Below are 15,517 nucleotides of genomic sequence, written 5' to 3'. Positions count from 1 at the left end.
ATTACTAGAAGAGAATAGGTCATCTTTTTATCAAGAAAGCCATCAGTGCGCAAAAGCAGGGCGTCCATGCCTCTACAGTTGCATACAGTGCTGCATTCACTGCCTGTGTTAGACAGTGGTTGATCCATTCAAGGGGCAAAAAATTAATGCTGGCGAGGAGAGAAAGAATCGACAGAAACTGAGAAAGATCATAAACCGTTTAAATCCCCTCCTCTGGAACAGCATGTGCCCCTTGTTGATCTTAGAGGGCTTTCTTCCTGAATATATTGTTCATCATCAGTGCTGCTATTACAGTGGAGAAAAGACTGCTGCACACCAATGGAAGAAGCAGAAGTGGTTTTCTTGTTACTGATGAGTAAGTCTTAACAGTTATTTCTAAATGTTTTGGTTTCACTGGAATCTTGACATAGCACCGTACAATATTGGTAAATATTTGGTACAATGGTGGCCGCATTTATTCGACTCCACCTAATGTGACTCATAACACTGCACCTTCCTACACAATGGAACATCTGTGTCTACTTATTAATAAATACCATGGGAACTTACTGCTGTGACTGCCAGTATTAACCTTTGGATTATACTATCAGATCTCAGAAATAAAGTAATTGGGCCTCATTCACGAAACTTTTCTTAAATTGTTCTTACTTTTGTTCTTAAGAAACATGCCTACGCAAAACCAACGTGGGATTCATGAAGCATGCGCAGAGTCTCGATTTTTGCGTGTTCCAGGTGTATCTGATGATGAATGCCACTTGTTCCTTAATTGGATGCGCGGGCCTGTTGATGCTGATTAACATAGGTAGACGCCCATGGCAACTCCATCAAAGGCCTGCTGTCTGAAGGGTCGTGCACAAATGGAAAGCATTACTGGAGTGGCGGAGAATGGCAAACAGACCCAAGAAGAAAAATTCAAACTCTGAAATAGTGTTGTCGGGAGTGAGAGTATAAAATATATATACTTTTTAAAAGTGTAAGCGGTGGAGTGACAGCAACTGAGAAAAAAAAAACATGGCAAGAAATGACTGATGCTGTAAATGCTGCAACATCAGAAACACACCTTGAATTCAATGAAAAAGAAACAGTTTGACTACAGTTAGAATCTAAAAAGCGTCGGCCACAGTCTAACTCCAAATAGATGCAGCTTATTAGCTCCAGGCGGACGGCAGGGCGCTGCCAAAAGGATTGGGGGAATAATATGGAGACTGTGCTGTCAGGTGTCCAGTCATCAGCGGAGTTGGACACTGGTTTGATTCATGCAGCATCTCCATCTGCGGTGTCCAAACTCATCACAGCCCTCCAGCTCAGTATGCTGATAATTATATGATCGCTGCTGACGGGTCTGAGGGTTTATCAGGTGTGGCTTTAGCAATGTGGTCAATGCATAACCTCTATCACCTAGAGACAAACTAGTTAGTCTTGAGACTCTGGTTAATTTAACTTCCATTCAGTCCAATATGCGCCGTGCGTCTCCAGCAGCACCTGCTCAAGACGCACGGCACCCTGCTGTTCTGCAGCACCAACGAGTCGCGGCTGGAAACCACATGTAGGAGGTTTAGGTTGGCGTCACAAATTAATTGAATGTTTATGGTGTGTTATTGTTTGCGATTTAAATAGGGAAATGAATAAGATAGAACTTTATTGATCAATAAATAATATAATATATGTATGATAATATATATACAATACTAATTAATCACTTTAATCACTCATGTTTCCAATTGAATAGAATTGCCTATGAATTTGTTCATATCGGCCTATAGCTTTGTTAATATGGTTATTATCACCAGGCTTACAAATGGCCTGAAACACATTTTGTTGTTGATAATGAGGTCTGGGACTGCTTTCATAGATTTCCCTTAAAGAATAAGGCATTCTAAGCAGAAACCACTTCATGCGTAATGCCCCCACGCATGTTTCCAAACACACGTAGATTTTCATCGTACCAAAGAACAAATTCAGGTAAGAAAAAAAATGATGAATGCCGAAATGTTCGTGGAAACGTTCTCAGTACACTTTAAGATCAAATCTGATCGTACGCACGGCCCAATTGTGCTATATATACTGTATATACATGGTATGGTATGGTATCACTATTAATGAACACTGATAAAATGGCTCTTAATGGTATTTTGTGCCCTGATATTCAAGTTATCAGTTATCAGACAAGTTCAAAATAAACAAATTTATTTTCTTATCAAATGAGGAAATATAAAGTTCCCCAATACAGTTACTTCCCTACAGTTGTCAGCCTCTAGCCAACTGCCTTATATATCCTCGTGACACTGTATGTGACCCCTTCAGAAAAAAAATAATTATTTTAAGAAATCACACCATTTCATCAGTAACAACTGAAGTGTAAACGACAACATGCACCTGTATGTCACATAATAATGTCTTGGTTGCTAGAATGCTCTGTGTTCATTTGATTGAGAAAATCTTTTCATTGACACAATAGTGGGACTCCCTCCAACTTTAATCCCTGCTTAAAGTACCTTTAGTGGATAATAGGTAAGTGACTACATAAACTTGCACTGTCTGGCACTATTCATTTCATGTATACAGCATCTTGTCTACATGTTGCTAGAATGCCAACCTCCGAAATCTTGTTCCACGGCATATTTTGCATCCACTAACCTTTGTTTGGCAGATTTCCAAGTGTGTATGTGTATGTGTGTGTGGGTGTGTGATAGTGCATGTCAGTTGGACACACTAAAACAACATGGTCAGAAAGATGAATAGCCTTCTGTTTCTGGCCAAGCCGGTCAAGTAGCTGACATACTTTTACCTTTTCAGCTATCACTCTGTCAATAAGGTTTGTTGACTTTTTAAATGAACAGAATTTTTCAACTGGCGCCCTACATCAACAAATGATTGTGAAATTGTGGCAAAAGAAAGTGTACCTGTGCATCTCCATCGGTGGGGCTGTCTTCGTGTGTGTGTGTGTGTGTGTGGTTGTGACAAAAGTCAACCTAGAGTAACTTTCTTCATCACATCATCACATTTGGGTTGAGCACTGTACTGCACATTCTGTAGTGATTCTGAATGAGCGTGTGTCTGTGTCCAAGTGTGCGTACGTGAGTTTGTGTATGTGCGTCATGAGTTTGACAAGATCAGATTTATTGAAGACTACAAATGTCTTCTTATTTTTAAGTTTAAACTTTTGAAGCAGTTTATTTGAACTCTGGAGCGTTCACTCCTTCAGTCCACTCCATTTGTTCAGATGAGAACAATGCCATTGGCACCAAATATCGCCTGACACCTGAAAATGCGAGTCTCTGTGCTCTTCCAAGAGAACCGCTGGGCAGTTCATTAAGGGTGAGAACATAAACTGAACTAACTACAGGAAACAAACCCAAAACACAGGGTTTTATGGGTATAAGGAGACAGATATTGACATCTGTTAGCCAGTAGATACTAGTTTGGAAAGCCTAGCATAAACCAAAATCTCTAATTACCAAACCTCTTTCCAATAAAGAAGCTACTTGTGAGTCCATGTGACTCTGGTTTGCCTTTAACTGGGCAGTGTAAACATAAATTAACCAAATACAAAAGTGCAACAAAGTATAGTTTGGACCAAAGAAAACAAACTAGGTGTGATTGCACTCTAACTCACAATTTTATGTAAGCAGTGATCTAAGAGAGAGAGAGTGAGAGATAGTAAGAAAACCTGTAATTACCAGAACCGCACCTTTCGGTAGAAGAGAGTACCTAAACTAGGTGTGGTTTGTTCCCAATATAAACATATCAGAGCGAGGCATTCGAGCGCACAAACCATCACACACGCAGCAGTAACATGAGAGGGGACACACAGTGGCTGCTGCAAAATGGGTGCAGCTTGAGATCCTTACTTGGCAGAATGTGTTTCAAGTTGAGTGCTTTTTTCTCACTGTTCCCTTCCCTTTGTTTGAAGGGGGAATCCTCAAACTACCCACATGACCAATGGCACTCCATTGGATTCAATTATACTTCATGGCAAGCATGACATTTACGCTACAGTAAGTTGAGGCAGTAGGCAAATCTGATTTGTTTTTCAAATCTGATCTTTAAGTTTGGCTGTCTATATGAATAAATAGAGCCATACTCCTGTGACCTTCTGCCTACTTTCATTGCTTGCAACCGTCCATCTTCACCTGAGTCCACACCTATCAGTTGACTAACCATCTTCACCTGAGTCCACACCTATCAGTTGACTAACCATCTTCACCTGAGTCCACACCTCCCAATTGCCCATAGAAACAAGCTATGTAACACACCCCCCTTTCCTTTGTTCTCACTGGCAGCAACATCTGAGGCCTGTCTCACGAACCTAACATTGGCGATCCTGATAACCGGTCTCACGTAGCTGGTTATCCACTGGCTCTCTCAACCCAGGATTTACCTATCCAGCTATGAGCGCGTTCACATGAAAGAGGCGGGTTTTGTAACAAATAGCCAATCACTTTTAATTACATTTTATTTTGATTTATGATAAGATAAGATGAAAGTATTGATCCCCGTGGGGAAATTAGGTCGTTGCCGTGGGAAAAGTAGAATATGATTCAGCGGGGAAAAGGATATAGAATATAGACCTAAGCACTCAACTAGAATATAACAAGAAGCAATAGAAATAGTAGAAAATAATAAAATCATCAAACAATAAAAGCCATAGACAATAAATAGGCTTAATTATAGGATGATATAAGCCCTATGATGACATTTTCAACACGTTAAGTAGCCTAGACTATAAAAGTGGGTATCAGAAAGAAATGGATCAACATTTGGGTTCGTCTCTCAAGAAGAACAAACCCTTATAACGAATAAATGTCAGCATTACAAAACGTAACAGCGAAAAGTAACATTGTTTCTGCTACCAAGGCTAGAGAGGATTAATAGAGGATGCCGTCATTAAGACACAGTGGGCAAACCTTCCACTGATAAAATCGCTTGTGGACACATTGAGGCTGGAAAAAGATTTTCTATTCATAAAGTCAGCCTCATGTTCTTCAGGGCTGTGGAGAATCTGATAAAAAAAATTCTGCGCAATTAATATGCAACAGTAACTTTGATTCATTGATAATATGGTCAATTAAGTACCTGCTATATCTCTGATATAATAAACTATCATGGAAAGCAAAGTGATTCTACTGGTTTGTAAACACATCGCCCTGCAAACAGCACTTCTTACTGTCTGTTCATTCAATAGTAGCCTAATAGCTTTCTTTATCACTTGTCACTTTCATTTGAATGCAGTGTTTTTGTCCATATCGGGATCCTGTAGGAATGCTGACTCCCTGTTTCCAGAGAGCTGATTGGTCAGGAGGCCGGCCTTTCATCCGACAGGCCTTTTAACTGGTATTATAATCACTTTAACTATTAGCTTAGTCTAGTTGGTATTATTGTGTGTATGTGTGCAGTGCACACATTTTTATTAACTGAAGCTCTTGCTGTAAGGAAATGCAAATTCATGACTTTGTAAACACGTATTTGGACAGAATTTGGCTTGTTAGCTCCCGTTTATAATGGTTAATTCGTAGTGCTTCAGTGAATCATAGTACTACAATCTATTAGTGGCGGGCCTGCCCCCGCTTTGGTGGGGTGCTATCATTCATTGAATATTATATTGTAGGTATAGCTACTATATTGATGATAATGTATTTGGTGTTTGTCGTTGTAGATGTGTTAAGCCAATTCTATTGTATAGTGTTTACTATACACTATTATTTGTTTCTGCTTCTGTTCTTGAATGTAATCACAGACATCTTGACCGCCTCATCTTGCCATTCTTCATTTCTCAATACATGTATGAGCAATGTGAATAAATGGCTTAAACAGATGTAACTGTTGCCCTTCCTGCATTCTTACTGATACACCCATGGTGATGTACAAACTCCTACAGTGAAGCCAGTGAAGCAGATCCTAGTGATCTGCTTCACTCATCATTGAGACGGATCTGTCAACACTGCCATGGCTGAACAGAAACCAGCCTCGAACCATGAAGTTACCTCCCATCAATGTCAAACTCGCCCTACCCCCATACCTAGAGGACTATGAAGTTGGCTATGGGAATAGAGCTATCAATACTGAGTCACAGTGCACACATCACAAACCAGCCCATTCTTGATTATAAACGTCTCATTTGACCTTTTTGGTACTTTCAATGTCATATTAGTTGACATTTTCCTCAATGTAATTTTGATGTTGGGGGATTTGATGCTGCAAACCTTTGTGCCATAAGGTCATGCAAGGTGAGTATTCATATAGAATGGTCCTTGGGCCCCAGATTACTGCTGGTTTTCTATTCTACCAGTTATATAATTGCAGTTAATTGCATTCACCTGGCATCCCAGGTGTGAATCAGTCCCTGATTAGATGGCTAGAATGAAAACCACCTGGGTCCACAGGACCAGGATTGAGAACCACTGCTATAGAGGACATCAGGCTATACCATCATAAATCTACAGGACCATTAGACAGGCAGCACCATGCAGCCACCTAATCTAAATGTTACAGGGTTGTGTGTGTGAGTGTGGGTCTGTCACTGGGGTTATATCAACTGGGCTTGTCCCATCACAGATGTTTTGTTGAATTAGGCCCACAACTCAACTGTGATTTCTGGTGTCTCAGAGCCCCATCACATTTTGGTATTTCCCTGTGAAGTTTTGCTATTGAATGCCACTGATGTTAGGTATATCCATGTCATCCAAATCGTAAAGTTCAGTTAAAGTTATTATCCATTGTTTTGATGCATTAAAGGTTGTGAACAAAATTTCCAGCGATGAAGCATCGTGGAGCTAATATTGCTGAATTGCACAATTGTCCATGAACTTGACGTTCCAATGACCTAGTTCCAATGAGTAGTGTTCTGGTGCCACAGCATGGCACCAGAACATCTTGCAAATAAAAAAAGAAATACTGTGCTTGTTTGGGTGTGAGTGTCTTGTTTAAAAAAAAAAAAAAAAAAAAGCAGTGTCTATTTCAATCAGGAGAGACTAAGTTGAATGCTGGAATGAAAATTTTATTTGAAAGGCAAAACATAAAATTTAGTGTAGGCTCCAAGGTGGAACACTGCTCATTGGTGAAGTTAGGCGTACATCTGTGAATGGATGTATGAATTAGGATGCCCTCCTGGGGTATCCCTCTGGAGCCGTGGTGGGGGTGGAGGAGGGACGAAGCAACTGGAATGACAGCATTCCCATTCCGTGAGTAGCACAATAACATAATAGGTGATTAGTATAATACTGCCAACCACCCGGATGCTCAAATTAAAATTTTTGCCGGTAGATGGAGGTCGGCTACGATCACTAGGCTAGTGTTGATAGAAGAAAGCCATCTTAATAATACTGAGTGCTGGTAGATGGAGGCCAGTTTAGTAATACTGGGTGCTGGCAGATTGAGGCCAGCTTAAATTCAAAAGTATGTTGAGAGGTGTTATAAAAGCGAGAAGCAGTGAAAGAAGAATAGATTGTGTTTTAAAATCACCACCACCATATGCATGATTCCCTTACCAGTCATTATGGCTGGAGCCAAACCTGAATGACTTGAACATTTCTCAGAGGGGTGACTACATTTCGGAAGAACCAGTTTGAAATGATGAGTAAACTAAGTCATTCTAGTCATAGGATGAGAACATGTGATTAGGAAAACAGACATATAATCAGCTAGAACGTTGAAGTGCCTGTGGATGTGATTGGCTCTGATGATGAAATTATGAGTTACAGAAAGTCAGGCGCCTGACGAAAGGCATGATGGGGAGGATGAACGGCTTCATTGTCACAATTGACCGCAAGCCCATAAGTGGCTCCAGATATGGCAAGCGGCAACTATGGGATATATCTCAAATAATGAAGAGGAATGATGGACAATGGCTTGATTAAAAAAAACAAAAAACCCTGAGCATCCATAAAAAATGTAAGGGCATCGGATGAGTAGACAATTTCATCATAGAAAAACGAAATACCATTCCAATTGCCTAGCAAAAAAGACCAAAAGCGCAAAGCGGACCGGCACCCGTCATTGAGTGAAACTGAATCATGAAGACCAGGAACTGAGGAAGCCAATTCCAGTAACCTGGAAATGAAGGAGCGAGGTTTAGTTTAGACAGGAGTGGTGATTGGGGATGCAAGACAATTTCTCAATTGGAAGGGAGGGTTTCATTTTGGAGCTTAACGGGACATTAAAAGGCAGTGGATGGGTGAATCTTCAGAATTTCTTGGAAGCACCCTGTCCTTCCTTTTAGGGAAATTGCTGTGGTGGGCGGATCCACCGGGAGGAGACTGAACGAGGATGTGTCATGTGTCATGTTATGTTCATCTTGAACTAATGCTTGTATGTAGTAGAATGTTTTCATCTACCATTTTTTTCCTCCATTGTCATCAATTGCCACCTTCTTCCAATTTATAGTGTTGTATGACTTAATCACAATATAAAGTTGTTTGTCAAATTTCCTTATTTTTTTCGGGCATAGGGGAAATATATGCTTACCCGTTGTTGTTGCAGAAGAGTTTGGTAGCAGCAAATGTGTCGTTCTTCTGCATGGATGTGGTTTGCCGGTATTGGCCCTATCTAGACTTGCCCAGATCTGAAAGACCTTTTACAAATGAAGCCGTTCCTGTCTGTGATGCATTCTTAGGCTCACAACTTGAGTTGTGAAATAATGAAAACGGCGTTCATTTTTATTTTTTTGTACTTATGCTGCTGGAGCAAAATCTTGTGTGTACTTCTCAAGCATTAACATAAATTTGTTTACATGGCAGTGCAATACACTTTGCAGTGTATTATGCCTTATCTTATTGTCTGTAAAAGCGTATGTTTTTATGAGCACCCCATAGTTGAAACTGCTTCTACTTTTGCGAGTGATGTCTTGGGAGTACGGTATGTCATCCACAGTGCATCAATCAACATTGATAATAATATGAATGAATGAATGAATGAATGAATCAATCAATCAATATTTTATTTTCGTGTCATGCCACTTTGTGGCCCATCCCATATGGGATTATAAGACACATCAATAGTCAAACAAAAACAATACATGGGTAGTGCTCGGACCGATGAGAAACCCTGTGCGGCGGAGGTGGAGAGACGGGGATCAGATGGTTTATCGCTCGTCTCTCCAACCGGCCACCCAGCAGCCATACATGAATACATGAGTGACTGCAAAACAAACAGAGGAAAAACTCATCCTCACATGCAGTGCCCAAGAATGAACTTGAGATATATTTTGAGCCAGTTCCTTTCCTTATACACCAGCCATATACATATGATGTGCTTTATATTTTGGAATGTAAGCACACAACCATTAGCCCTACTTGTGTAGTTTGGTGTGCCACAGTAACATTGTAAGACAAATCAAAGTCAAATATAAATTATACCCCCTAGGGACCCTTGAACAAGAGACGTGTGTCCTTGGAGTCCTTGTAAAAACCTAGATGTGTGTCAAATACTTACAATGGCTGCTTTGCAAAGAATAATTGATTTGAATCAGGAGAGGAGAGGATTTCCATTTGGTTGAATCTCATCTTGTGAGGGCCACAAGATGCAACTATGCCTTGAGACCTGTAATGCAGTTGTTAGTGGCACAGTGCTACTATGCCACAGGGAGCGTCTTTGAAGTGCTAGGAGATGGCCTGGGTCGCAGCAAGTCTTCTGTTTCCAGAGCTGTTAAAGCAGTAACACCTTTGCGGTTGCAGCTGGCCAACACCATTATCTTCCCCAGACCAGCAGAGGAGGAACAGGAGACCAGTCGAGGGTTCCATGCTGTAGCCAACATCCCTGATTCCTGTAGCGAGTCCCTCAGTGAATGACCATCTTTACATCTGCATCCGGTCAGGCTAACCTGCCATCAAAGTGCAAGTTATTTGCAGTCGTTGGGGGATCATCACAGACATCATGGCAAGATGCTCCAGGAAGCACACATGACTCCTTTGTCTGGGCCAATTCAACCATTTGCCAGATGGCTGAAGATGGAGACTTTGGTGATAGCTGGGTATTGAGGGATAGTGGTTATCCTCTCCGCCTATAGATTCTCAACACCAGTGCAACAGCCAACTACTATTGCAGAGGAGAGGTTCAGTGAGGCCCATGCTCAAGATGCTGCATACTGGAGAGGGCAATAGGTGTATGGAAGCAACAGTTCCGCTGCATCAGCAAGTCAGGTGGTGGCCTACAGTTGAACCCCACTAAATGCTGTGCTATTGTGGTCGTCACAGCGTTGCTTCACAACATTGCAGTTCAAGCCAGTGCTTTTATCATGCCAGATGAGGATGCCATCATCGTTCAGATGCCAGATGAGGATAAGGGTTTATTCTCATAAGACAGTTTTTGCTGTGGCCCTGGTTTGCATAAGCATTCACCTGATACTTTTTGACTGTTTGAGACTGTGCACCTCTAAATATTATTTCAATAATGTTTAGAAGGCAGTTTGAACTGCACCTTTTCAAACAGCCACTGGAAGAGGGCATAGTTAGTTAGTGTGTGTGCAGATAATTGCTCTGCTTTGATGCTTCTCTCCAAGTCACATCTCTCAGCTAAGAGTCGTCCCTAAAGTCAAATCCGTGAGCTAGAAGTCCGCCCCTCTCTTGCACATCTTGCTTTCATCTTGCACATACCACACAGGAAGATGTGCAGGCACTCGTAGGATTTAAACAGTAATTGTGCTCCTCCTGCTGGTTGCTCGCTGTACTATATGATGAGGATTTGTATGGTGACCGGGATGAGGAGTGTGCCCATGACTAATAAAAGTACTCAGGCAACGTTCCCTGTTCACAAACTGCTATTTGAGATGGAGCAGGAGTTCAAAGAATAAGCACAGTTGTTACTGTTACTAAATTGTTACACATATTTTGCACACAACACTTGAATTTTTTTTTTTTTAATACTAAGACCCAAGGTGCAATTCTTCAATACTGGACACTTGCTTTTTTTTAATTTATTTTTTAAATCCTAATACATTTTAAAACTAAACTCTTATAATTCAATGTGCAGTTCTTGAATACTGGACCCTTGAATTTGGATTCTTAATTTTTTTACCTTGCATTTATTTAAGTGTTGATTTTGAATTTGTCTGTTGATTTGAATATAAAACCCATTAAACTGAAAAGTTTCAACCTCTGTTGTCTGTTATGTTGAATAGTGTCCTATTCCCGTTGTGAGATCAAATATCCAAGTGAACACAGTGAGTAAGACTATGTCAAATGTATTAATAAAACATGATCAGGTGAGGAATTTAACAGTACAGACTAGACCTTGACAGCTGATGAGGGTCCAGAGGGTCCAGAAGATTTGTGTGCCCGGCCACCACTCTTCTCCACTCTCCTGGCTGAGGCATCCCTGAAGTGTCGTAGGAGTCTGTGAAATTTGCAGGGATGCATCTGGTGGCTGGAGTGTTGCCTTCATCAACGTAGGCCAGGAAGTTGTGAAGAACAATGCAGGCCTTCACAACGTGCACCACTTTATTGGGCTCAAATTCAAGCGGACAACCAAGGACCCTCCACCACGCCACCAAAATGCCAAAAGTGCTCTCTTCCACACACCTAGCCCTTGAGTGTCGATAGTTGTAGATCTGCTTCTCCTCAGCCATGTTTGTCAATCCTGTGTGAAAAAATATATTTGAAAATCTGCATAACTAGGCATACACATGGAGCAGATACGATACCTGGTGTTGTAATGTATTGCAGTGTATGGAAGAAACAAAAAGCAAATCTCAGCAATTATTAATTTTATCTGCATACCTTAATAGGGCCGCATGAGATTGCTGTGAAGGGGGAAAGCAGGGGGTGCCTTGATATGAACATGCTTCCCATATGCTGCCGACGCAGTTTGGAAAGTTCCACAATCTCCCAAAATCCTCTGCAATGGCTTCCCACTGAGCGACTGAAGGGCAGCAATGAAACTGTGGCTGCAGTGCTTTCTATAGGGCTTCACACACTTCTGTAATTATGGATGACACAGTACATGGGCCAAGTTTGTAGCTAGCAGCAACCACCTGACGCTAGGACCCTGATGGTGATCGCTAACCTCTGGATGACATCAATGGGAGCAGGGTGAGTAGACTGGTGTGCAATGAACGGGCGCCAGCGATGCACTAAATCATCAAATCTACTCATCGACATCCCCAAAAAAAATCGTAATTTCTTCATTCATCTCTTGCATTTGGCGAACAAGCAGGGCGACTTCCCCCTCCTCCTGCCTCGACCTGTTCACAGACCATCTTCTGCTCCAACATAATCTTCTGCTTTTCAATAATGATAGACAAATTAGCTCTTCTTCCTCATCTAACAAATTACCAATTCCAAATCACTGTACGCCGCCATGGTTATGGTTCTGAGAATGTACACACGACTACATATGGGGATAAAATGCTCAAAGATTTTTAGTAAGAAACAATATTTTTTCAACAGTATGAGGACTCAGACGGTTTATTTTTTTGAGTACTATTTCCCCAGCCTTTGAGAAAACCTGTTCACAGGGCACATATGAAGCTGGGGTACATAAAAACGGTCTTGCCAGGTGATACAAATAGGGGTGTATGCTTCTGTGGCTGGACCAGTTGGTCAGTGGGTCTTCTGATCTTTCCAAAGGAAGATCGGTTAGGTAGCGTTGTACTTCTACTGTGGCATCCGAGGTGCTGTTTTTTGTTTTTCTTGCCTCGTTGGCATTGCGGTCCAGTAGTGTCCACAGGTTAACACCTGAAAAATATTGAATAACAACATTACCAGCACTGAACACAGTTGTTATCCTTTTATCTGTACTTATCTAGGGTTGCATAGCATTAATGAACACTTTATAAAAATTATATATAAAAGTTACCTGTGGAGGATGCAGTTTGTGAAGTGCTGAAGGGTCTGGCTGTGCTGGTTGTATCAGTGTCTGGGGAGATGTGGAGCGCTGGTCTGCGTCTTGTGTTCTGTTTCTTATAAGTGCTGTACATTCTGCGGTCCAGGTGTTTTACATTTGGGATCAAGCAGTGATGCCATTGTCTTTACACTCATTGGGCCTCATGCAAGAACCGCTCGTACAAACAGATTCGTTCTTAAATCACTCGTACGAGCGATTTAAGAGAACTTGCATTCACCATTTTTCTCCTATGTAGAATTTTCTCTCTCTCTCCCGATCCAACCCAGTTCCAACACATCTCCAAATACTCACTACCATCGGATTCCTGGCCACAGGAACTTTCAAAAGGGAGATAGGGGACAGATCGGTGTGTCCCAGTCTTCTAGTCAGTCGTGCGCTCCCCTCGGTCATCAAAGGCCTCATCAGACTATCACCCAGGTACATCGAATTCCCATACACAGCAGTCGAACAACTACAAATTAAGAGGGACTTTCATGCCATCGCTGGAGCAATAGACTGTACCCACGTGCGTATTAAAGCGCCTTCCCCTGACCCATTCCCCTTCCTCAATCGCAAGCAGTATCACTCCAACTATTCATTTTCACCATTCAAACTGACTATTTTCATTCAACTGAAATGTACCATTGTCTCCAGGTGATCAAGGTTATGGTTTGGCTCCCTGGCTCATGACACCTCTAGTCAACCCACAGACCAGACAGGAGCGCTCTTATAACTTGCGTCATACATGCACCCGTGCTGTGATAGAGCGCATAATTGCAGTTCTGAAAGCCAGGTGGATGTGCCTTGACACAGCTGGTGGAAAGCTGCTCTACACTCCAGAAAAGGCATGTCAGATCATTTTAGCAGGTTGTGTTTTGCACAATATTGCAATGAATGAGGGCGTTGCACTGCCAAATCCAGCACCTGCAGAGGACATGCCAGATGACCCCCCACAAGGACCCGACCATCGAGATGCCATAAGGATTAGGCAACAACAATTAATTACACAACTTTAAGGTATAATGCTGGGATTTATTTTTTTTAAAAATCACAGGAAAAAAAATTGCAAGGGAGCACTGTTGGCTTTTTCAAAAGAAGGTAGTTTACTATTCCTGAGCCGCATAAAAACTCAAAAATACCCCTGCGGGTTACACAGTATAAATGTGCTCAACACAAAGAGAAAACAAAAAACACTAATTATTACCAGCTTATTTGGAGATGGAACAAAAACTCAAGTGGGACAAAGGCAAGTTTAGACTGTATTGCCACAAGCATTTAACAATTCAGTTATGCTTGCCAGGCTGTCTGCTATCTTTGTGCACATGATTTGCAGACATTTCAAGATCTCCTCCTATCTTCTTTAGGACTGCATCAGAGACCACCTGTGTGCGTGGAAGACGCCGGGTGCACAGAGCATCAGATGGGCCTGGCATCCATATGATCTTGTTCTAAATAAAAGAAAACAATTGAACACGGTCGTTTGTCAGTTCTTTCCAGATAACTTACATTTACAACATTTGGACAGGGGAAAATATATCATAGAGGGAGATAAATCTGATTACTTGGCTATATGTCTATTTTACTTCAGTTGATAACGTTAATGTGGTTAAGTGCAAGTGAATCAAAATTTTAATAAAGGGAAATTATTTTAGATCTTACCATTAGTGTCAGGCATAGATCATCACATGCTGCAGCAGTTTGATGTTCTTCATGCAAGTCGCTGTCCAGAGGTACATCCTCAGCACCTATTGTATGTTATATTGTTTACTATACTGTTTGTTTCTGCTTCTGTTCCTAGACAGCCTCACCTTGCCATTCTCCATTGCTCAATACATGTGTGTGTGCACTGTGGTGAATAAATGGAGCTTAGCGTGAGTTCAATCAGGAATTCCTTCTTAAATCTGTCTCCTATGTCCTTTCATGCACTACTCCCACTTAAATCAGTTAGGCTACGCCTCTTGGCTCCAAATTTTCCCTCTTCCTTCTATTATCCAATCAGTTAATCAGCAAATTAGAGAAGGCAACGCCCTCTTGATTCGCACTACCCAATCAATTAAGTTTAAACCTCCCCACACCTTCTCTCTCATCCACATGGAAACCAATCACTAATCAATGTGATCTTTATTTACCCCAATCAGCTGCTCCTGTATCTCGTTGTCTTCCAGCTGCCCGCGCCCCACCATCTCCCCCATCACCAGCATCAAGGTTCCATTCAGAAACCCAGTGCGGAGATGTGCCAAGCCGGGGGGGGGTGGGACGGGGGGTTTATTGTTCCTGACCAATTACAGGGTTGTTCCCCATAATTGGGTAAATTGAGTCTACGCCAAAGTCTATTCAATGTTTAATCAATAAAGCTTTGAATTTGTAAACCTTGTCTCTCCTGATTTAAATGGCTTAAACAGGTAACATTCTTACCAGTGCACCCATGGTGATGTACAAAGTCCTACAGTGAAGCAGATCTATGGATAGATTTAACAATTTAACATGGAGGTTTTGCTGTTTCTTATCCTGACAGTTTTTGTGACACAATTTGTAATTTGTAGTTTAATTTGTGAGAGGAGGCATGAAATATCTTCATTTGTCCAGGCAGTGGTATTCTCTTGCTGGCTCTCCATCTTTCTTGTTCTCTCACCACATTTCCATAACAATTTTTTCAACTTACTAACACGGCCACAGCCACATATAGCCATTGTAAGCCTTC

Source organism: Centroberyx gerrardi, chromosome 3 (genome assembly GCF_048128805.1).
Source record: "Centroberyx gerrardi isolate f3 chromosome 3, fCenGer3.hap1.cur.20231027, whole genome shotgun sequence".
NCBI classification, from domain to species: domain Eukaryota; kingdom Metazoa; phylum Chordata; class Actinopteri; order Beryciformes; family Berycidae; genus Centroberyx; species Centroberyx gerrardi.
This window is presented reverse-complemented; position numbering follows the sequence as displayed.